The sequence below is a fragment of the Canis lupus genome, chromosome 17 (assembly GCF_003254725.2).
Source record: "Canis lupus dingo isolate Sandy chromosome 17, ASM325472v2, whole genome shotgun sequence".
Classification (NCBI taxonomy): domain Eukaryota; kingdom Metazoa; phylum Chordata; class Mammalia; order Carnivora; family Canidae; genus Canis; species Canis lupus.
Window position 1 is genome coordinate 44,571,967 of NC_064259.1, and position 25,236 is coordinate 44,597,202.

The 25,236-nt window shown below is 35.3% G+C and overlaps 1 protein-coding gene across 7 annotated transcripts in view; it reads right to left on the bottom strand.

Moving 5' to 3' along the window:
- The window catches only part of CTNNA2 (catenin alpha 2), a 1,086,013-nt gene that overhangs the window by 1,008,056 nt on the left and 52,721 nt on the right, over positions 1-25,236 (bottom strand). For 3 of the 7 annotated variants that reach the window (XM_025453751.2, XM_025453750.3, XM_025453744.3), the window contains exon 1: positions 25,048-25,069. The exons of 3 other annotated variants lie outside the window; for them this stretch is intronic. The gene's annotated coding sequence lies outside the window, so the exon portion shown is untranslated. Of the gene's footprint in view, positions 1-25,047; positions 25,070-25,236 lie in introns of those variants that run through there. One more of the 7 variants, XM_025453752.3, reaches the window with a different exon arrangement.

Sequence of the window (25,236 nt, forward strand, 5' to 3'; positions counted from 1 at the left end):
GTAAGAGTGGATGAGTTGTTGACAAAATCATAAGTACGTAGGATGGAAGCATGAAACCTAAAAGCCTCCATATTATCAGTGATAAAAAAAAATGCAATAATAAACATCATTAACATGTTTCCCACTATGTGGCAGGTGCATTTTAAGTGCTTTTTTTTTTTTTTTACCAATATTTACTTATTTAATCCTTATACTATCTCTTTCAAATAGGTGGCATTATCATCTATGGGCATTAACATCCCCATTTTACAGATCAAGAAACAGAAGCAAAGAGAGATAAATACTTACCCAGTATCATAAACTGATTTGCAGAGCACAGGCTTAAGCCCAGTCTACATGGTGAGTACCTGTTCCAAATCTCTGTGTTATACTATCACTCTAAACAAGAAAGTATCAAGTGGGAAGAGGTAGATATTAATAGGGGGATTTGGAAAAAATAAATGCCATGGGCAATGACTTGGTTCAGACCAATAAAAAAACAAGTAAAATAAACAAGAGCAAGATAGATTCAAGACTTAAATATAAGACCTGAAACCATAAAACCCTTAGAAAAAAACATAGAGAGAAAGCTCCTTGGTATTGGTCTTGGCAATGATTTCGTGCACATGATGCCAAAAGCACAAGCAATAAAAACAAAAATAAACAAGTGGGACTACATCAAACTAAAAAACTTCTATGGAGCCAAGGAAAAAACCAACACAATGAAAAAAGCAATATACAGAGTGGGAGAAAATACTTGCAAATCTTATATCTGCTCAGGGGTTAATATCCCAACTCTATAAAGAACCACAACTCAATAGTGGAGAGAAAAAACCTGACTGAAAATGATCTTGCATAGGCATTTCATCAAAGATACTCAAATGGCCAACAAGAATATGAAAATGTGCTCCACATACTAAACATCAGAGTGATCCAAATCAAAACCACAATGAGATACCACAACTCACATGTCTGCATGACTATTATCAAAAACAAAAACAAAAACATAACAAGTGTGGAGAAATTAGAAGCTTTGTGCACTGTTGGTGGAATTGAAAAATGGTACAGTGACTATAGGAAACAGTATAGAAGTTCCTCAAAATATTAAAAAATAATAAAACTGCTAAATGACCCAGCAATCTTACTTTTGGGTATTTATCCCCAATAACTGAAACTAGGATCTCAAGGAGATGCTGACATTCCCATGTTCATTGCAGCACTATCCACAATAGCTGAAAAGTATAGGGATCCCTGGGTGGCGCAGCGGTTTGGCGCCTGCCTTTGGCCCAGGGCGCGATCCTGGAGACCTGGGATCGAATCCCATGTCGGGCTCCCTGCGTGGAGCCTGCTTCTCCCTCTGCCTGTGTCTCTGCCTCTCTCTCTCTCTCTGTGTGACTATCATAAATAAATAAAAATTAAAAAAAAAGAAAAGTATAAACAATTTAAATGTCCACTGACAAATGAATGGATAAGAAAATACACACATGTACACACACACACACACAATAGAATACTATTTATTCTTTAAAAAGAAGGAAATTCTGCAACATGCAACAGCATACATGATATGGGTGAACTTTGAGGATCCTGGCAAAAGAAAGAAGCCAGTCACAGAAAGACAAAGACTATATAATTCCACTTATGTGAGGTATCTAAAATAGTCAAACCAGACTATTCTGTTCAAACAGAACCAAAAAGTGAAATAGTGATTTCCAGGGGCTGAATGGAGAGGTAAATGGGCAATTGTTAATTAATGGGCATCAAGTTACAGGTAAGCAAGATAAGCTCTAGAGATCTGCTGTACAACACCATACCTAGAGTCCACCCATAATAATGTATTCTACATTTAAAATTTTAAGAGGGCACATCTCATTGTACGATCTTATCATAATAAAATAAAATATAAAAACTAGAGGTAAAAAAATAATGAAGCAAATAAGTCCCTGAATTTAAAAAAGGGGAGGGCAGCACTGGGGCTCAGCTACAGTTGATGACCATGGATTTCAGTGGACACAACCTGCACCACTGTACAAGATTTCTTCAGAAGTGCTCTTCACATGGGTATAAGAGAGAAGAAGGGAGAGAAAATACTGACAGGTGCTGGAATTGTGCTGAAAAGGTGAGTCATGAACATAGGGGAGGTAATGAACATGAGGAAGATGGTGAGTCAGCAGTTACCAAATTACCAGACAGTGTCAACAGGGAATAGAGAAAGAAGAAAAAGCAAGAGCATGGTATGAGAGAGTATGAGAGAGTGAGATGAAGTTAACCACCTAGCGATAAGTCTGTAGAAAAAAAGTGTGGTGGATGAGAGAGCAGAGGTATAAAAGCTCACTTAAGAGCTGCAAATAAATAAAGCTATAATCAGAGCTAGATGTTTTACTTAGGAATTTTGAAAGTGAGCAAAATCTAGTGTTGATAGTTCCACAGTAACCGAAGACTGCTCCTGATGCTCTACAACAGTATTCCAACTGTGCTCATAATGTTCTATAGTGGCAGCAATATATCACAAGTACAGGAGAAGGTCAAGTGTATTGTTCTAGGGTTGAGGAACATCTAAGTAAAGTATACTGGTGAAGGTGACAATGGAACTGAAGTGCTGGTAAGTGTTCATGAGAGACATTCAACCATGATGCTCAGGCAGGGTAGGGAGAAAATGAATTTGGAAGAGTTTGGATGGCCTGAAATAAAGCTGGAATTAGAATAAGGATTTTAGGGATGCCTGGTGGCTCAGCAGTTGAGCGCCTGCCTTCGGCCCAGGGCATGATCCTGGAGCACGGGATCCAGTCCCACATCAGGCTCCCCGCATGGAGCCTGCTTCTCTCTCTGCCTATGTCTCTGCCTCTCTCTCTCTTTGTGTCTCTCGTGAATCAATCAATCAATCAATCAATCTTAAAAAAAAAAAAATAAGGATTTTACCCAAAGGTAAAAAAATATAATTTCATCTTGTCAAAGTATTCCTGTGTTTACATTCTTTCCCCAGATGGACCATAATCTCCTTTGAGGACAGAAGACTATGTGGTTTGGTTTTTCCAAATCCTAATACAATTCTGAGGATGTTGTGTAAATACTAGATAAAGACTTGCTGGGTTGAACTCGTCGCTGAATTTACCTCTAAGAGGCTCCTTAGAAAAAGATCCTTTAGGCATCAACTCTTCTTGTAAATTGGAAAAGAGACTGAGAAAGGACTTGACTCAGAAAAAAAAGAAAAAAAATGAGTGAGATGTAAAACCAGATCATTTGAATGTCCTGAAACAATCAATGATTATCTCTTTTTTGCTACATGAGTCACAAACTTTTTCTTTGGATCAATCCAATAATTAACATAGCATTAATTATGCATGACATTGGATTTATAAAGGCAAGAATTTGTGTGAGGGTTGTGTGTCTGTGGTGCTATTTCATCTTGGAAGATCAGGACAATTAAACAAACTGCTAGCTCCAGTCTCAAAAGAGTCTAGCAAAACAAACAAAAAACAACAAAAACCCCAGAATTTTCCCACATATATAATCAAATGTTTATCTGGTGCCACTGCTAAAAGCAACTCATCAGTTCTTACTCTTCGGAGAGAAAGCAATAAAAAGCAAGATTAAGTGAATGAGAGGAAGAAAGATGATTTTTAGTCCAGAGAAAAAATGTATTAAAACCAGCTCTAATGACCACCCTTTGGACAGGGGAGGGAAGGATGGTAGAAAAGAAAGTAAAAAACAAAAACAAAAACAAACACTAAGTCACTGTCAAAAGAAACAACCAATAGAATAAAACACCTTTATTGAGAACATACTGTTAAGAACAGGCTCCTCATACAAAAAAATGCAGATTAGTTTTCATAAAGCAATACCAGAATTTTTCTCCCTTTCCGTCACTCCTGAACATCCTCTCTCAAAAGATAGGACTCTAGGGGAGACCAATATCCCCTCCCAACTGTTGGCCTTTCAGGCTCAAAAAGTTTGGGAGAGCTAAAATAAAATAGAGACTCATGGATCCACTACTAGACAGTCAGCAGCAGAATTCTTCCCATGATTTTGATGGGAAGGAACTCATTAGAGGAAATGTCACCGGAATATTTTTATAAAGCAAAATGATGATGGTGAAGTTTAAATAATCAAAGTTGAATCTTATGGGACACTCCACTGTTTTGTCCCCTGCAGGGTGAGTGTTTCTTCCTGATTGTGTCTAATATGTAGTCATCCAGGTCATTAGGTGTGATAAAGCATTAAAGTCAGAAACATTCCATCATACCACTTGTTCCAATATGTTTTTCCAAATCATGGTTTAAAGTAATACCAAATAACATCTATAAATACATTCTTTTGACAATCCATTTGCATATGAATTATCTCATTTGATCCAGTCACTACCAAATAGTGTTCTGGTACAAGCCAGAATACTAGGTTAAGTGATCCAGTGTGAGGTAATTCAAAATAAAATTCATAGGAAAAGTTAAAATCATCACATTTAATGATGATAGTATTTTATAACAGTTCACTTCATATAAACAATAAAAGACTTGGTTATTACGTTCAGTTTTTAGGCTGATCTTTTGAAACTGTATGCCAACATAAATATATGTGCTATGTCTTATAAAGCAATATAAATACACTTTAGGAGAAAAGAGAAGTGGGAGATAAAACACCACCTTACATTCAGCCCTTATGCTCAGAGCAAAACCAAAATGGTGAAATTCACTATTCAGGAAGAGTGGCTTTCATCTGAAATGGCCAAAAACCAAGACAAGCTATTTTTTATATGTTATAAAATTTAGATAATATCTCATTTTCCATTTATTTTTCTAATAAAATACATCTTTTCCCCTCATCTGATAAGTTTTTAAAAAGCAAACTACTAATACTGCACAGCAATAATGTTTACTGTAGCAATAGTTATCACATATTCCAGAAACAGGTCTCTATCAGCCATAGAAAAGCTCTTATCCTTAAAAAGCAAATATAATGTAGGATTTTCTTAAAGGGCAAAAGCAAAAGTTTTAAAATATGAGTAGAATGTATTTATGGAAATATCTCAAATTAAGAAAATGATAGAAAAAAATAAAGGAAGGATATTCTATCACCCAGTTTTTCCCTTGACGTGCAAAGTTCTCCATATCACGTTTTATATTAAGCAACTCCCTATCATTTAGAAAATATCAAATGGCCTCTGAATATGTAAAGATACTCAGTAAGTTAAAACACAATAGATTTTCATCATATTTCATCATCATTTCATCATATTTCATCACAGTAGCTGATGAATTTTTTTAAATATAACCATCTTTGCATTCCCTGAGAAGTACTACAAAAACTTGGAGGTAAAAAAACAACCGTCCCCCCCACACACACACATAAGACACACACTGCAAAATATGGACCAGCATAGTGTGATTAAGCATATATGTTTCAACAAAGTCTCAGTGGAAAAAAAAAAAAAAAAAGCTCACAGGCTTCCTTAGAGGTGCAGTGACAGCAGGTATAACCTATGAAATCAGATTTAATTATGATTTAAAGAAACCTTTACCTTTTCATTCCCTTGCTATCAAACTTAAAAGAAATACTAGAACTCACAATCTTGTAATATAAAATAACCAGTGACAGAATGAGGGTGGAATGTGAACAGTTAAGTGCTCAGATATTCTAGTAATGATTATAGAAAGCAAAGTGCCATCTATAGTGAAAATATTTATTGTGACTGAATATACCTAGAAGAGAAAGTTCTAAGCCTTGCTTTCTAATTAAAGTTGAAGACTGAACACATTTTTTGTTTTTACCAAGATCAGTCTTCAAATTTCTAGAGAGAAGACAGAAGACGCCAGCAGCGCAATGAGACAGTGACTTTTTTTTTTTTTTTCAGTTTAACCCTTCCACAGGCATTGCTTAATATCCATGCCTTCCTGATACTTTTAGGAGTAAACTAGTGTCTCAGGAAAAAAAAATCTGGAAATTGTCACAGTAAAGCATCTATGATTCTGGATGAACAACTTTCCTTAATCAACAAGAGTGCTATTTAACATAGTTTGCTTCCTTCCTGATGATATTGAGTCTAATTCCCAACTTTTCATTTTCTTGGTTAAGCTTAGTCTGGGGAAAATCTACATGAAACACAACTCTTCCCACTAATATGTCTCCTATCTTCTAAATGACAATGGGGGTAAAAGAATTTCAGCAGTGGAAAAAATGGATAGTTAGAGGAAACAATTCAGACCATTTGGTTTAGGAAACAAAATACACACTTCTAATATATAAATCAATGAGTCTTGTGATGAAGAAAACTGAGCAATTATCTCATTTAAAACAGAAAATATGAATAATTTTTTTCAAGGCTAAAATTATAGAACATACATTTTATTATATGGAACTATGATTCTCTGATCAGCTTCCCAAACAGTGGCTCACTCCCAAAACTACTTCCAGAGAATAGCCTTCGTTTGCTGAGGGCTTGGACATAAATCCTGCTCAGATTCTTCCATTTTCAGAACAGAATGTGATTCCTGTCTGCTAGTAGTTTAAAGCACAGAGCCAATAACACAGAACTAGGGATATTTCAAACCCATTGCTCACTAGTAACACCAATGGCTAACATGTATTGGGCATTTACTGTGTGGTAGGCACATTGCTAAACCTTTCTATCCACTACTCATTTGGCTCTTCCAAAATCCTATGAGGAAAGTACTCTTTTCTAGATTTATCATTCCTTCATTAATTTATCTGAATAGCAAAGACTGAAAGATCTTATACCCTCTTGAATATATATGTCATTCTCTGTACTTACTATTTGGTACTTACCATAGACAAATACCAATATTGTTTTCCAATATTTTGTATAGCAATCTTAACTCTACTGCTGCCTCAAGAGACTCCCAAGTCTTTTTTTTAAAGATTTTATTTATTTATTCATGAGAGACACAGAGACAGAGGCAGAGGAGAAGCAGGCTCCATACAGGGAGCCTGATGTGGGACTTGATCCCAGGACTCCAAGATCACAGCCAAAGGCAGATGCTCAACTGCTGAGCCACTCAGGCATCCCTAAGAGACTCGAAGTACCTCAGAGCGTTCCATAAGTTCAGGAAACTCTATATATTTGTTAAATGGATGATGCTTCTTATCTCATTCGCTCTCTTTTTTCTCAGTGCATTTGCTGTACAATGACAAGTAATTCTACATGTAGCATAAATGTACATGGATATATTACAAAATTTTAGTATGTATTTTTTATTACATAAAATCCACATATCTATCAGATAGCATTCAGATAGCATTTTTTTTCATCCGTAAGAGGCTATACTATTTTCAATTTCTGGGAAGATTATCAACTTCAAATATCTCATTTAGTTGTAAGACTACTGAGAACAACAGGAACTCAAGATATATTTTATGATATAAATAAATATAAAAATGCTAAAGTAAATTCAAATTTATCTTTAGCTAGAAAGCTTAACTCAAAGCTAAAGATCTGCTTTTACAGGAATTTAGAGGTAAGTAGTAAAATTATAAGGGATAACGAGTAAGATAATGAAGGCTTGCCCAAGTGAACTTTTATACTTACAACACAAAAATAACAGAGAAAAAGGAAAGTGCTACCAAAGGAAAATACCCTAAAAAAATGGAAGGCTTTATGGAAAAGAAAAACTATGAGAATGAAAATAAGGGATAAAACACCGTTATGCAGTTAAAAAACAGGGAATCTGCCAGAGGCTGAATAGGGGAATAAGAGGCAGTGAGCTGGACTCCGAAATTTAACACATCTGACCACAAGGCTGATAGCACTGACAATAATAAATAAGACAGGAGGCCGGGGTTTTAGGAGGTGACATTTTTGACAGAAAATAATCAAAAGAATGCTACACTCTTGACAGTTTGGTAATCTTTAAAGATTTACTACACAGGAGAGAAACAGAGAAGGCAGTGATGTGCAGAGGGCTGTGGGGTCCAGCACCCTTATGCAGACAGCAAGAAAGAAAGTGGGCCCACATGAGAAGCTGAGAAGCAGAAGGGCCAAACATCACTTCAGGAGCTCTGTCTAGTCCTCTAGGGGTTTGTGTTACTCTAAAACCAATGTTTTTGTTTTTCAATGAGTTTTAGGTCACGAATACACTTAGATATATTATTTTCTGAGTCTCCTTTAGGAAAGGAGGTCTAGAATGTAAGCTGAGAACCAGGAGTGGAAAATGAGGACTGAATCCTAGGGGATGTTTGGTCAGGTTGCCTGACAATAGGGGCAGGGGTGAGGGTGAGAAGCTGACATGACTCACATAAGAAGTGTGAACCAGATCAGGCAAGTGTGCCCAACTGTGCAAGTGCATTAATTTCTGTACCTGGAATTAAAGGGAAGAAACCACATCACCGATGAATTTTCTCATTAAAATGCCATTTGCAGCTGTCAGTCAACTATGAGTTAGAGAACCACATATTAAACCAATCCCAATGTTTCCATTTTTTATACAATAAAAGCAAATCTTACTTAATGAGGAAAGGCCAGAACTTTTGACATTAAATTTAGGAGTAAGAAAGGTATGTCCACTATTACCATCACCCTTTACTCCCAAAGCAATGAGAGATAGAATTAGAAATAAAGAGGCAGGAATTATCTCTCATTGCAAATAAGTATCTTGAAAACCATGTAAATCAATTGGAAAACTACTGCAAAAAATAAGAGATACCAGTAAAAGAGCAAATTCATAAATTCACATACAGAAAATAATAGCCTATATACATACAACCAAATATACGCTGAAAGGATATACATTTTATTTATTTTTTTAAAGATATACATTTTAAATCTTTTTTTTTACATTTTAAATCTAATAGAACAAAAGACATAATAGCATCCAAAAAGATAAACTATTTAGAAATGTGAAAAACTTACATAAGGAAAAATATTTAAACACTTCTCAAAGTTTCAAAAATAGACTCAAAAAATAGAAAGAAATGATATGTTCTTGGATAGGAACACACATTATCATAACAATGTAAATTCTTCCTAATTTATTAATTTATACCAATCCCCATGAACTATTATCAGGTTATTTTTCTTTTTTTGGAACTTGATAATTTTATGAATGTGAAGTTGGTGCATATACCAACAGGCCTGAAAAAAAAAATGTCAAGAAACTAGATTCAAGTACAGATGAAAATCTATGCACCTTTACACTTTGTTTCTTTTTTATCTCATTAATGTAACCTGAATTTGAACTAAACAGGAATCACTGAAACTGACTGAAAGAAATGAATATATAAAGCCCGTGAACTCATAATAACACTCAAGAGAAAGATAATAATAACAAAGAAATAGTTCACTCCTACTTCCATCCATTAATTATCACTAGAAATTTCAGGGAAACTAGCTTCTTCCTCTAAGGGGTTAGAGTGCCCCTCTGGGGTGCTGGGCTTGGTCTGACTTGATTAAGCATCTGACTCTTGATTTCATCTCAGGTCATGATTTCACAGTCATGAGACCTAGGCTCTCATCTGGCTCTGCACTGGACATGGAGCCTCTTAATATTCTCTCTCTCCCTCTCCGGTGCCCCTCCTCCACTTCTCTTTCTCTCTCTCAAAAAAAAAAAAAAGAATAAATAAATACACGTTAACAATTCCAATTTTTCTCTATAAACTCTACCTTAGGGTGACCAGCTGGCTCTAGTACATGAGGCAAAGTCTTCCTTTACAGAAGATATTCAATTGATAAATCGAGAGGAAGGGGAGAATTTGAATATATGACTATTTGGTAACAACTAAATAAGTAACTGACTCAGGACTAAATAAATAACTGACTCAGGAAAAGGTAAATGGACAACTTTGATGAAAAGTTGATGGGTAACTTTATGATGGAGGTATAACACCACCAGAATCTGAACCCAATGTCACTCTGATGTTGGGTGCTTCTTAAAGTGATACAAAGTTAAATGGCTGATGAACTATTCCATCAAAGCAATAAACTTGAAATCAAATCAAGTTCTACAGGCTAATTTCCTGTGTATAGAAACGATGGAAGATCAAGGATCAAGTCAAACAACAAAATGAAGGGGAAAAAAAGACATTTTTAGTTTCTTCAGCCAATGCAATAAAAAAATAAGGTATGGGAAAAAGGCTGATCAGTACTACAAGAAGGGTAAGGAAAACAAGGGCATTTAAAACTTTGCAAGGTCATTAGTAATTAGGAAATGGAAATTAAAACTACAGTGAGATACCACTCTATACTTTTACATGAATGGTTAGATAATAAAAACAACATTGAAAATAACAAGCACTAACACAGACCTGGAGCAACTGGAATTCTCTTACACTGCTTTGGGAAATGCAAAATGGTGCAACCCTTCTGGAAAACTATGCGCACTTTTGTATAAAGCCAAACATAGAATTACCACATGATCCAGCAGATCTAGGTAAAAACTCCTTGATACTTAGTCAAGAGAAATGTCATATATCCACACAAAAATTTATATGTGCACATTTATACCTTAGTCATATTCACCCAAAACAACCCAAATGACAAAATATTCCAAAACATCCGTTAACTTGTGACTCAATAACAAATTGTGGCAACAGTCATATGACAGAATGATGTTCAGCGATGAAAAACAAACCACTGATAAAAGGAAAAACATGACGAATTTCAAAATAAGTATATTAAGTGAAAGAAGTTATACGATGTTACGGAAAAGAAAAATAAAACCTATAGGAACAACATTAAATCAGTTGCAAGGAACTACAGTAATGGGGAGGGAAAGGACTAAAAGGGCCTTGACAGAGTGTCTTGATTATGGTAGTAGTTATACAACTGTATACATGTGCCAAAATCCATAGGACTGCTCACCTGAAAGAAGCAAAATTTGCTACATGTAAATTATACCTCACTAAACTGACCTTAAAAAGAGAGAAGGGGGAGTGGGGAGAAAAGCCTAGGAAACATAACAGCAAGTGCAGTATAAGGAACTTATGTGGATTCAGACTCAAATAAATAACTACAAAAATATTTTTTAAAGCAAATTGGAAAATCGAATTATGGGCCTGAGTATTGGCCATAACTAAGAAAATAAATTTAATTTTGTTAGATGGGATAATGACATCACAGTTATGTTTTTTTAAAGTCCATATTCCATATTTTTAAGAGATACACTTTGTGGCATGTAAGTATGAAATGATATGCTTTTAAATTATTCAGAAAAAAAAAACAAGACAAAAAAGAGGGGCAAAGTTTATACAATTCTAGTACAATTCTAGGTCATGGATACATGCCAGTTAGTTATAAAAAAGGAACCAGCTCATCATACAAACAATTATTTTGTTTAAGCTTGAAAATGTTTACAATTAAAAAATTAAGTATTTTATTGTGCCTGGCAATGTTCTGAGCACTTTATAATGTTAATACATTTAATATTCATGACAAAACTAACATTATAATCCCCATTTTAAATATAAAAAACTGAGGCACTCTGAAGTGTAAAAAATTTCCCAATACCAAGTAGTCAGTAAGACGCAAGTAGGCTTAGGCTACACTCTTAACCACTTCTAAATCATAATATAGATTACAAGGTTTGCTTATAGTCTATGTTATTTCTCTTAATTTAGTCATCATGTTGACACATTCAGCAATATTTCTTCATTCCCATAAGTTTTTTTTAAACTCTGTTAATTTCACACCAAAGTAGAGACACCACACTGCCTGCAATTCTCTAAATTATAGCAACAGGACTAGTTAGATTATGAAAGCAACAGAATGTAAAAGTCAATTTAGGATAGACTTTGGAGTAAGATAATAAATCCACTTGAAATACCAAATGTCTCTTTGGTTTTTTGGTTTTTTTGCCAAGAGAATGATTTAGTAAATGATAAAATTGATTACTTCACTGGTTTCTTTTCATTCTCACATGTATACTTTCAATTCCATTCATCTATCTGCCTTCACTTCCTATTACTGATAATGAAGAGATGTACTGCAGGACAAAACTATTCTGAACAGGTTCATGAATATTTAAGAAGGTGCTTTTGTATAGACATGGTGAAAATTACTATCAGCTGAAAATATGGTCAATGGCAAAGAACTTTCACCCGATGGACTTTTATTTCTCCCTGTACTTTTTATCCTTGGTAAAAAATATAAACTCCCAACTGTAGCAAAATCAAACTCATAGCAGACACAAATGATTCCTTTTTTTGGATCTGTCTTCACCAACTAGAAGTTAGAAATAACCACAGGGCTGTATGTATGATCCTTCTTGGAGGTACATCTCCAAGAGGAATATCTGACAACAAGATTATGGAGGGATTTACTCTGCACATTAAAGTTCAGCCATGATACTTTCATCTAGAAAATAATATGAGGTGATCTCAATCGCAGTTTGCTCTTCAGTATGGCAATCAAGAAGCTAACCAACTAACATTTTTAAGAAGTAAGTGATACGCAGCCCCTTTTGGACAGAAAAAGAAACACAGTGGCAAAACCACATCAACACAAAGCTGTAAATGAATTTTGATTTGAATCAAGGGTTCTGATTTTTCCTCATAATTATGTACAGGTAGTAAGTGGTCAGTATTATGCCTTCATCAGGAAATATACCCTAAAGAAAATATTAGTTGAGAATATACAGGTCACCCAATACTTGGTTCTTCTTCTTCGAAAAAAAAAAAAAATGATTTCTTTGAGAAACCAGTTTTGAGAACCAGTTGCCTTCAAAAATTACATTTCTCCTTTGTATCCATGACCACTTAAAAGAAAAAAAAATAAGTTATCCTTTGTATTAGTTTTCTACCACTACAATAATAGATCACCACAAAATTAGTGAAGCAACACAAATTTATGACCCTAATGTATGGCAGGTCAGAAGTCCAACATGAGTCCCAACAGACAAAAACCAAGGTTTCAGCAGAGTTGCCTCCTTTGTAGAGGTTCTAGAATCCATTTCCTTGCTCATTTGGGTTGTTGCCCAAATTCAGTTTCTAGAGGTTGCAGAACTGCATTTTCTTGTTGGCTGTCAGCAGAAAGCCATTCCTAACCTTTAGAACCCACTAAATTTCTTGGCTCCTGGCCTCTTTCCTCCATTTTCAAAGCCAGACCTAGCAGGTGGAATCCTTTTTTACACTGCATCTTTTTGATCCTTCTTCTATCATTACATCTCTCTCTCTGAGGACAACAAGGAAATGTTCTCTACTTTCGAGGATTCATGTGATTAGATTGGACTCAATCACATAATTCAGGATTATCTTCCCAGCGCATTATCCTTAGCCCTAATCACATCTGCAGAGCTTCCTGTGCTATATAAAAGAAGATATTCACAGGTTCTGGGAGTCAAATTATGGACACGTTTGAGCAACCCTTATTCTGCCTATCACACCCTATATATAATAATAGTACATTAAAATTTGAATTAAATTTCTGCTGCCTCAATATGAATTTTCAGATATCTTTGCCTTGGCTTTATTCATTAAGAAACTGGTAACCAAGAGTAGGTAATGAAACAGTGGCACCAATTTCAGCCACTGGATTTTTCCAAACCTTTCCCAACAAGGACCATAAAGAAACCGTTAAACAAACTGCATTACTTAACAAATTATTTTTCTTTAAAAAGTATCCAGAAGCATAGTTGATTGTGCTTGATTCCAAACTTCTGATCACCATAAAATCCTAAGTATCACCATACTGCACTTACAAAATTCCGTGCAATCATGAAGAAAACTGTTGCTTCAAGCTGACTCCCAGAAGTGGATGCTAAGTAAAGGTACAACTGCCAGTAGCTTCCTTGAAACACTGAAATTATTGCCAAATTCATTGCATGCAAAGACTATCTTGAACTGGTATGGAAGATATTTCACAGCTGTCTGTGTTCCCTCTGGCATCCTTGCAAATCAAAACATCAGTTTCTAAGTGCACCCGTTCTATGAGAGTAAGAGCAGCCAACAATTAAATTAGGTGTGAATTCCTAAAATTAACATCACTGGGAAATCACCTAAGTGATTATGTGTAAAATCCCATATTGTAGTAGTAATTTTGTCCATCTAGAGGTGTGACAGTGAAACTACATTCAGTTCTACCTATTTTTTTTTTGTCACTTACATGTCCTTCAGTTAGCACTACATCCCACCTCCTGTTTCACTTTTTCTTTCTTTTTTTAGAGGAATTCCTTCCTCCTCCTCTATTTTTTTTATTAAAGATTTTTATTTATTTATTCTTGAGACACAGAGAGAGAGAGGCCGAGACACAGACAGAGGAAGAAGCAGGCTCCATGCAGGGAGTCTGACATGGGACTTGATCATGGGTCTCCAGGATCAGGCCCTGGGCCGAAGGCGGTGCCAAACCACTGAGCCACCTGGGCTGCCCCCGTTTCACTTTTTCAACATACATTTCTTTAAGGATTCCTGAGAGCCAAGCATAGTTCTTGAAATTGGAATTTGATAAGCTCAAAGATAAAATAATTTTCTTCATGAGTATCTAGAAAATGGTGACAGGGGAACTAGTTTATTTCTGAAATTTCCAAATCTTTGACATCCTAAAAAGCATAGGTTTCCAAATCTGATCAAGGAACTGGTGTTGCTACACTGAACGGATAACTCTTAACTAAAGGTCCTGTTTATATCTACTTGCCTTTCCTGAACTAGCAGTAAATTCTGTAGTAACATCTGAGAACAGACCATTTGTCACATTTTATTTTCAGTGTCAGATGGTTCACAAGCTTATGGCAACTCTGTTCAGAAAAAAAAAAAAAAAATCCTTCCTTTGTGCTGAAAAATAACCAAAGATTTGGAAGTAAAACCATATTGTCCCAACTTTATCCCAAACAAACAGGTTTCTAATTTAACAGCTGAGGCATGACACATTTAATTTGAAGGACAAAGGAGGAGTGAGGAAAGATTATATTAAACCATCCAATTGGTGGAAGAGTTCAGACCTGTCATAGACTCTCTTAAGTACCTTTAAGCATAGGAGCAAATCTCTGATGAGATCTTGAAAAAGTAGTGAACATCTGTGGCCATGAGAGAGACCCAGATACTCAAGACAGACCAGCATTCCTCCATATGACTTAGAAGTTGGCCAGGTACCAGATTATAACATGAAGAGCATCCCCCCAAAAATTCAAAAAAGCATGGCACATTTAAGACACAAAAAGATTAAAAAGGAAAAAAAAAATTAAAAAAAAATTTAAAAGGAAAGAAGACATGCATCAGGTGGAAAGATTAAATACAATACTTACCTAGAAAGATATTAAGATTAAATATAAATTGGCAATTAAAACAAAACATGGGACGCCTGGGTGGCTCAACAGTTGAGCCTCCACCTTTGACTCAGGGTGTGATCCTGGAGACCTGGGATCGAGTCCCACATTGGGCTCCCTGCATGGAGCCTGCTTCTCCCTCTGCCTCTGTCTCTGTCTCTCTCTCTCCGTGTCTCTCATGAATAAGGAAAAAAAATCTTTAAAAAAATAAATAAATAAATAAAACAAAACATACTGAACCCAAGATTATCACACAGGCCAGGGTAGAACAGAGAACCCAAAGCACACCTGTGCTATGTGGACAGTCATGCCAGGCGGAGGGTACACGGCCAGTGAACTGGGAGAAGACAGGTGACAGATGCTACTGGGGAAACTGGTTTTCCAAATATCAAAAAATAAAACGAGATTCCTACTTGACCCACACATAAAAAAGTATATTCTAGATGAATGTTAGAGTTGAATATAAAAAGAAAACATTTAAACCACTTTTTAAATGTTTAAACTTGAATAAAATACAGGTGAATGTTTTTCTCCCTTTAAGTTAGAAAAGAATTCCTACAAAGATGCCCTCCCACAAAAAAGAAACCCACAAAATGTAGGCTTAAACTATGATAAATCAACTATCTTAAAAGCGTTAGTGTCAAAAGATCCCATCAAAAATTAAAATGGCAAAATATACACCAAGGAGAAATATTTGAACTTTATAGAACAAAGGAATATTATCTTAAAGATATAAATGAAATTCCCCATGTTAATAAGAAAAAGACAAAACGGTCCTACTAGAAAAAAAAGGCCAAATATCTTAGCAAGAAATTTATAAATCAAAGTAAGTAACGAAATGGTGTTTTCAGTTATGGAGCTACTGAGATGTTGCTACACTAAGTGTTGGGTATCCTTCATTCATTTACAACTACCATTCAGATGTTGGGCTGTCTGTACCCACTATTCCACATAAAGACTTCCTCATGGTAGCTATGCACACCTCACTGACCACTCTTTACTGAAGCCAGTGGCAACACAGATATATCTGAGCTTTGTGTCAATAATCTGTTTAAACACTTTACACTCATATTTATCAAATTAATTCATAAAATGTTACTATTTATATTAAAGTATCAGATAAAAAGGATACAACATCACCATCCAGAACATAGGGAGGGATTAAATTTAGATTCTCCCGCTTTAGGAACAGTACATATATTCAGCTCAGAGTCTCACTATATGAAGCAAAACTGTCATAAAAACATGCCAAGTGCCAGCACTACTGAACTGGTAACATCTTATAACACTACTTACTTTTACACACCTGACCTAGCTGGATCTTTCAAATCATGGGAGGGAAAAGACAATGCCATCTGAAAGCACCAAGCTAATTACTACTTTCAAATAATCTTTTGACTATCTATAATAAATTATTTAGAATGAACAAAAGTGTTTCTCCCACTAATCAAAACATTACACTACTTTATTGTAATTTCTTCAAGCCTAAAATAATTTATGTTTTCCACCATCTTGAAAAGGCAAATGTCACTCTCTCCAGTTTATCAATATAGCATTGCAAAGTGACCAAAAATAACATTTCTAAATCAGTATTTTTTATGAAGCTTGGCTAAATATATTTTTAATTCCTACATGTACCTTGATGCAATTAAATACCTTTTAATGTAATATTAGAAAATTTTACCTGAAAAAATAAGTAAACTAATGAAACTAAAAATATATCATTGCTTCAAATAATGAAGAAAATATTACCCATTTGAAACTACTTGTGGATGGGTGGTAAGCAACAATCCTACAATAAAGTCCAATTATAAGAACTTCCAGGTGACCGTAATATCTTTTTTTTTTAATTTTTATTTATTTATGATAGTCACAGAGAGAGAGAGAGAGAGAGAGGCAGAAACACAGACAGAGGGAAAAGCAGGCTCCATGCTCCAGGAGCCCGACATGGGATTCGATCCCGGGTCTCCAGGATCGCGCCCTGGGCCAAAGGCAGGCGCCAAACCGCTGCGCCACCCAGGGATCCCCGACCGTAATATCTTAATGCTATCTAAAACACATGCCTTAAGCAAGTGAACTATGGTTCCCATATGAACATTTTAAATTGAGCTGCACTAAGATCAAAGAGGAAAATAATGAACTCATACAAGCTTAAAGAAAGCTTCAATATAAAACCTATATGAAGAACATGGCTGCAAACTTCTATACTCACATTTTCACTAACTTAAATGAGTTTAAGGTAAAGTGGAAGTTATACTCTAATAGCTTTTAGCAGGCATTTCTTTCTCAAATGATGCATAATCAAATAACTCAGAGAAAACAGACATCTCTGACTTTATGAATGAAACACTGTAATTTATTTTAAGAGCAAGTTTAAATGCATAAGGCTTTTTATTTAAACTCTGTAAGTAACTGACCCACTTATTTACAACAGGCTCGATGCCCAGTACAGTTATAGGTTCAAGCACAAGAGAAAATCAAACCCTAAAAATGAATGATGTCATGCATCAGTGAGCATGGCACACCCCATAAATTTCATTTCAGATATGCTAATACCTGGTCTTATGAACAACACATAAACATACGAGCCTCGACTAACAAAATGATGAGACTCTTGTTTTGGAATTTTTATGTGGAATCAAACTAAAGCAGAAGGTATAACCTTCTTGAATAATGTAAAAAGTCACGCTGGTGCTTTTATTTAAATTGATGTAAAAATAACAAGCAGAAAGCTCCAATACTTAGTATATTGAGTTTTGAAACTTGTAATCACCAATGTAACCACCACCTAAAACAAAATCTAAAACAAAGAAAATGTCCATCCCCAAAAAGGTCCCCTTTATTCTTTTCAAATAAGTTCCTCCCTTTTCCCCAAGGAAAAGTGGTCGATTTTTTTTTAACAAAACAAATAGAACTAGACATCTAAGTATCTTCAGCAATTTGTTGCATTGAAATTGCCACTACTAACAAATTTTGAATGTCATCTGCAAGTGTTTTCAGAGCCTGAATGGTGACAGAGTGTCATCTTTTAATTTTCTGATTATTGAGAAAAGTTAAGTTCAAAGTCATTCATAAATAAATCTAAAAGAAGGGTAATTAGAGAAGAAAAATGATGTAACACACTTAAGAAATTTCTGTGCCAAGCACCGGGCAAATCACTGTAGGCTAATGTTCTTATTTGCTGTTCACAACGATCCTGAGAGAAAGTTATGGTTATCTTTATTTTGGAAATGAGGAAATTGAGATCAATAGAGTTAGGTCATTTGGCCAGGATTCCTCATTTGTAGAGCCAGGAGTCAAGTTCAGACCTTTCACTGCAAAACAGATGCTCTGGTACCACACTCCAAGCAGACTCTCTAGGGTGGTTAGTATCATTTGAAATAAATAAATAAATTAATTAATAATAATAATAATAATAATGAGTATCAAGGCTTTCTGTCTATCTGTGCTGACTTGGGTGTGTGGTGATGGGTGGTGAGGCTAAGCAGCAACAGAAGTCCAAGGAGATGGATAAATGTCTGTCCTGGGGAAAGTAAGACCCCAAGTACTGTACTTGAATCAGTTTGAGAAAATCCTGCTGCTGAGTGCAGGCAAGAGCATAAAGCCCACCTTCCTAAAGCTGATGCAGATCATCCATGAGCCGGATTTCAAGGAGTCCTCATGAGGAGTTCTGCTCCACTGTCTCCAGCAACATAATCAAAAAGCTATGAAGGTACCGGTAGATTTCAAAAGAAGCTTGCTTGCTTGCTTTCCTTTTTTTTTTTTTTTCAAATCAACTCAATGGAGACAAGATGATGATATCTGACATCTAATCACCCATGGAAGCTCAGAAATGGTGATAATATCAGGCTTGGGTTTTTGTTTTTCAATATCTTTCTGGCTATGTTTCAGAGCACTCTGGGCAGACAGAAGCATGCAGAATCCCTATAACCTAGCATGGATAATTCCAGCTGAGCAAATCTGTAAAATAATTTCCTTAATAACAGATAAGTGAGGAGAGCCATTTTACATTCCATCACAAGACGATATTCTGCTTGCCAGAAAACCTACCAAAATATTCATAAGCACAGCTTTGAAACTTGGTATGTTCCTTTCGAAAGGTCTGATAGGTAGTCAAAGATCAAAAAGGAAACATTAGTATGAATGCTTCCCTCCCAGGGTATGACATTAGTGATTCCTTGTTTCCACAAGTGGATTTGCCCAGACTGTTTATACAAGATAGACTGCCCATCTGCCTTACAGAATCACTCAGCATTTTTTAAATGATTGTCAATAATCAGATATTCATCAATGTCTCCGTAATTCTCTACTCAAATAAGACAGATATGCTTGAGGAGAAAGTGAAAATGCTGAACATGAAAGATAATTTTTTTAAAAGATTTATTTATTTATTTTAGGGAGAGAGAGAGAACACAAGAGTTAGGGGGAGAGGTAAAGGGAGAGAGAGAGGAGAGAATCCCAAGTAGATTTCCCCAGCTGACCACAGAGCCCAAGGCATGGCTGGATCCCACAATCCTGAGATCATGACCTGAGCCAAAATCAAGAGTCCAACTGAGCCACCCAGGCATCCCTGAGAGATTATTTCTTAGAATTTGAAGGGGATCTGCACTGCTTGAAAGACACTTAAAAATTCCTGGTGAAATGATACTATAACAAGTCCCAGGACCAGCAGCAGAAGCCCTCACACACCCACTTCACAGACTTGCTATTTTAATATATTTCTGTGTTTTTAATGGATTTTTGTTTGTTTCTTAAAATAAATATTTAAGACTGCAATTAGAAAAATCTTGATTCCATGCTTAATCCCTTGGCAATCTTTGTCCAGTCTGCAGACTTTGGTTTATGCTTGAAATCTGCTGAATTACCCACTGTCAATACCTGCTGTGGATGTCCAGTATTGGTCCATTTCACTATGGCTACAATTGGACTTATGCTGTAATTACCCAGCAGATCTCAGACTATGTATATATTAGGCTTTAAATTCTTCCATTTTTCAAACTGAATATTTTGGTGGTGTCAACTATTGGTGTCCTTACATACTTGTAAGTATGAGATTAAGCACAAGTAAATTGCGCATCAAGGCTTTTGTGTACCTTATACATAGCAGTAACAGACACATTACCTGTCTTTATGGTGACCTCCTGCTTTGCAAGGATATATGAAAAAAAGTTTGAGCTAAGGAATGGCATTCTGGTTACACAGATTCAGCCTTCATATTTTTTAAGCTGCTTGTACACACAATGGCCATTTTGTTTTTAGTTCTGTGGTTTCTGAAGATGATGTCCTTAGTGTTTTAAACTTTACACAGAAAAAAAATTTTTTAATAAACTTTACATAGAATTTCTGGTCTGATGATAATGAAGAATTTGCCAGTGGTATGAAGGAGCAAAAGGCAAGCAAATGCCCCATATAATGTTTTGATCAAGAGGAAAGAGTGAAATGTAATTTGCCTTTTTCATAGTTAATTATCACATAATTGATGTGCCATATGTGAAACATTCTGGCCATAAGAGCAACCAAAAACCACAAGCAACTTCATAACATAACTGTTAAATAAATACATCCTTTACATATTTTTTACACATTACAATATACATTTTTTACATGATACAAAAATATATATATATATATTAAAGATTTTATTTATTTATTCATGAGAGAGAGAGAGAGAGGCAGAGACACAGGCAGAGGGAGAAGCAGGCTCCATGCAGGGAAACTGATGTGGGACTCGATCCCGGGACTCCAAGATCATGCCCTGGGCCAAAGGCAGGCGCCAAACCGCTGAGCACCCAGGGATCCGCCCCAAAACAATATTTTTAAAAAAAATATTTAAAAATAAAATATCACTATTTTCATAAAGCTAATTTTCTCAGCATCAAAGACTTCTACACTGGAAGGGAGGGATGTAAGGTAATACATATTGAGATTATAATTTTTTTAAATGAGGAAACTAAAGCAGAGAACAGGAAAGAGTTAAAACTGGAGGTAAAAGCCAGTATGCCAAGTCTGGATGCCTGTCCTGCACATTCATAGTGTTTAAACATCTTTAGTTTCAGTGCTTTTCTCAAAAGTAGTCAAAGGCAGAAGTTCAGTATAAAATGTAGACTGAAGCAGAGATGTTCTGCCTAACACAGGTGGGAATCCCCAAAGTTTGGTGGAATACAATTCGTAAACCATCTGCTCTACATCATGTCATCTTATAAAATAAACCTGGAAAAAAGCCAAGTTTAAATATGTGAAAAAAGTAAACATCAATAGAAAAGACAAATGACAAAAAAAAAAAAAGACAAATGACAGTTCATATAACAATATGAGAACTGTCACAAGTTAGTTCATCATTAAGCACCAAGTGAGCGAGGTTGAAAATGGGCATTCTAGGAGTTCAGAAAAGGAAACATCCCAGTGTGTGCTGGCTGTGGTCTGGAGAGAGTTACCAAAGAGAAGGATGACTGGGTCTTAAAATGTGAATAGTCCTGAAATAAGCAGATATTAGTGAAAGAGGAAGAGGTAAGGGAGGGGAACAGCATTCAGAACTGCAGTAAAACAAGCGCAATGTAATTTTAATACAAGTAGACCAACTAAGCTCAAAGGGTGGGCAGGGAAGCTGAAAAAGGTGAAGTTTAACCCAGAAATATGTGTCTAGGGTAGATTATTTCAAGTTAATGAGTTCTGACTTTATCCTGAAGGCTACAGGAAATTACTGAAGGTTTCTGAATCAGGTAGCAATATGATCAAAGTGTTTTAGGAATTTTATTCAGACAGTGGTGTAAAGATATTCTAGGAAAGAAAAACTGGAGGAGAAAGATCAGTTAGGAGGCTATTTGCAGACATCCTGGAATGATAATGATCAAAACCAGGTTAAAAGCTGAAAGGACAAAAAAATGGGGCAGGGGGACAGGGGTGGGGAGTAAGATAAAATATCAGGAAGGAAGATTTGAAGGGCCTTAGAAAGTTATTGTCATTCCAAGTATTAGAAATACAGTCTGGATATTTAACAGAGATCTTATTAAAAGGATTCATATCTCAGATGATAATTGAACTACATGGCCTCTATGCTTCCTTTCCAGTTCTGAAAGTAAAATTCTAAGTAGCAGACTGAATATGCTGATAAGGAGTGGGGTGGGGAGGAAGCAAACACAAATGAAAACTTTAAGCCTACGTGACTACAAGAAATATAAATGTAATTTTCAAGGTGAAACATCTTTTATTGACCATTCACAAAGAGAAATAAAGATCAGGTACAGTTCCTTTAAAAATGCTGAAATAATTTAAACCAAAAAACCAAGTAGCACATTATGGAGCATAATCCTCTAGAGCCAAGTGCTTGTAATGATTTAATGACCCACATATTCCCAAGCTATATATGAAGGAAATAGCTCAGAAGAAAACGAATTGGGTTGTTATCAGTGCTGAAATAAAATAGTGCAAAATCACTTAACATTTGGTCCTTTCAACTGGTCACACAGACACTCAAGAGTAGGCAAATTACCTCATAATATGAATAAGAACAACACACATACTTTAGAGTTTGGATCTTTTATATGTATATTTTCCCTTCTGTTAGTTCACTGGTCTCCTGAAGGCAACATTATAATCTGTTTCATTTTCTTTGTAACTCTGCATAGCATTAATCAACACATTTTATGTAAAAGAGTTGACTGATTCATGTTCAAATTTAGTCCACTATTATCTCTAGATCTTTTTTCACTTATTAAATGTATTGAGAGTCATTCTCATTTAAAAAATTTATAGCTAATTATTATTCCAAAGTGTACTTCGCTGAACGTGCTCCCAATGAAATTTACTGTCAAAATTTCTCATCTCTTTTTCAATTTACAAAAGTGGTTTAAATTCTGCATCTAGCCTCAAGTATTCCCAATGTAATCTATAAGTACTGTCATAGGCTCCTAGGCTGATAAGTTACAATCAGCAAATTTCATCCATAGGTTCTTAATTCCATTATCCAAATTGGATAATAATACTTTTCAAACAACAATGATTTGTAAGAAATTTGTTCCCATGTTTATAAAGGCTTTAACAAGAGTAACTCGCCATGTATCCCGAATGTGTAAAGAGAAATTATTTCTGGGTCGCAGCTAAACATGTGGGACTGTGATATTAAGACCTTGCCCAAGTGATACTTAAGAGATACAAGTTATCTCATCAAAAGAAAACTGACTACCAGGGAATAAAATATCGAACTGATCCACTCAAGAGAGTGATGGAGTTATGTTCCTGAGGACCTTTCAGAAATAATAGCTTAGGGGAGACAACCATCTATTGGTTCTGGGTTATTTAGACAGCCACCTGCTGTAATTTAAAACAAATATATCAAGGTTTCTTATAAAACTCTCACTGACTAAAAATTTCTGAAGAATAAAATTTATAGAATATCAGTGAATGTTAAAGTTAAGTCAAACTTTTTTTTAAACTTCAGGAGCAAATGGTAACTGTAAAAGTCCTCACATCTTATCCTTGATTATAAATAGTAGTATCACTGGCACATTTGAATATAGGTTTATACATCATTAAGTCCTGGCTCAATACATTTAAGAGTGAAGATATTCAATGAATTCTCTAAGTATTATAAAATAATGCTGTTAGACTGTGAGGACTGTACATAACAATTTCAATTTATTGTGTTCAAGTGGACGTTACTGCAAATTAACCAAGTCATTATAAGCCGTGGTCACATTTTGCCTCAGCTGAGTTAATTTGGAAAGTAATGAAATGTGTTTTTAGAATTTACAGCTTAGATATTCCCACAATAAATATCAATACATTCAATTCCAAAAGAGTTTTGGCATGAGAAACAATTATGATGTTTTATTTTGATCTCAAAAGATAAAAAAAGAAAATAAAGTCAGCCTGCACATGTTGTTTAAGCCTGATACTCCCATCTAAATTTGATAAAGGAGTTATTAAATGGAGAAATGCAGTTTCCAGTGCAGACACAATCATTAACTGGCTTTGGTGACTGTGTTTATGGCAGTGATATCAAGTCCTCCATTAATTCCTGGATGGTTTAATGTCGTAAGACCTAATAGATTCCTAGAAGCACATGTGAATGACACATCAAAACTTAGGCAAAAGATAAAGCAGTAAGAACAAAGAAATGCACTTGGAACCCCTTCATAAATCCTTCCATTCTTCTCAAGACAAAAAATAAAATTCAAATTCTTCGGTATAGCATACTTTCATGATCTGACCCCTCTCTGCATTGGCGGTCTCCTACCTTTTCTCAGTTCCCAGTGCATTAACCTACTGAACCATCACCTCCCCATCCCACCTCATTCACTGGCATTTGTACCCCAGGACTTCCCTGGCAGACCCCTTCTCATTTTTACACTCAGCTAAAATGGACTATACTCCCTGAGAGTATAGCTATTCTCATAAGAATTCCCATAGTGCACTATGTATAAACCTGTCATACCGTACCTAATGTGGTAACTATTTACTGTTTGCCTTATCTTCTAGAGATAAAATAAACAATAATTGTACTTTCTGTATAATTCCCAAGACCCAGTAAGTAGTTATTTTTTAAGATAAATGAATGATTAATTTTTAAATAAAAAAGTATAAAATTGGAAATGTCAATATGGCATACTTAAATACAAGATGGGTTTAACATTAATTTAATAAATGAAACAAATGTTTATTTAGCACCTATGATGTGACAGACATTATACTAACTGAGGAATAGTTATAAGGAAGATTACAACAAAAACATGATTATGAAGACATTTAAAATGTATCAGATGAGATAAGAATTTAACAACCAACTACAGATAAATGAAATATTATAGTATTAGGATGATTGCAAGAAAGATCTGTTGTCCACTCTGAGATCAAGGTATTTGGAGCCTACCTTCTTCCCCACCAAGTCTGCAGATATCTTCTAAGAATAATTCCATCTTCTCTGGTGAAGTGGTTTTTTTTCAGGTGTCATCTCTCTCCTCAATTTCAAACCATTTATTCTATTCTGATTGGAGTCTCCAGTTTATGCTGTCTTTCAAAGCTTAACCATTCAAAGTTGTTGAGTCATTGCCTGATTTTG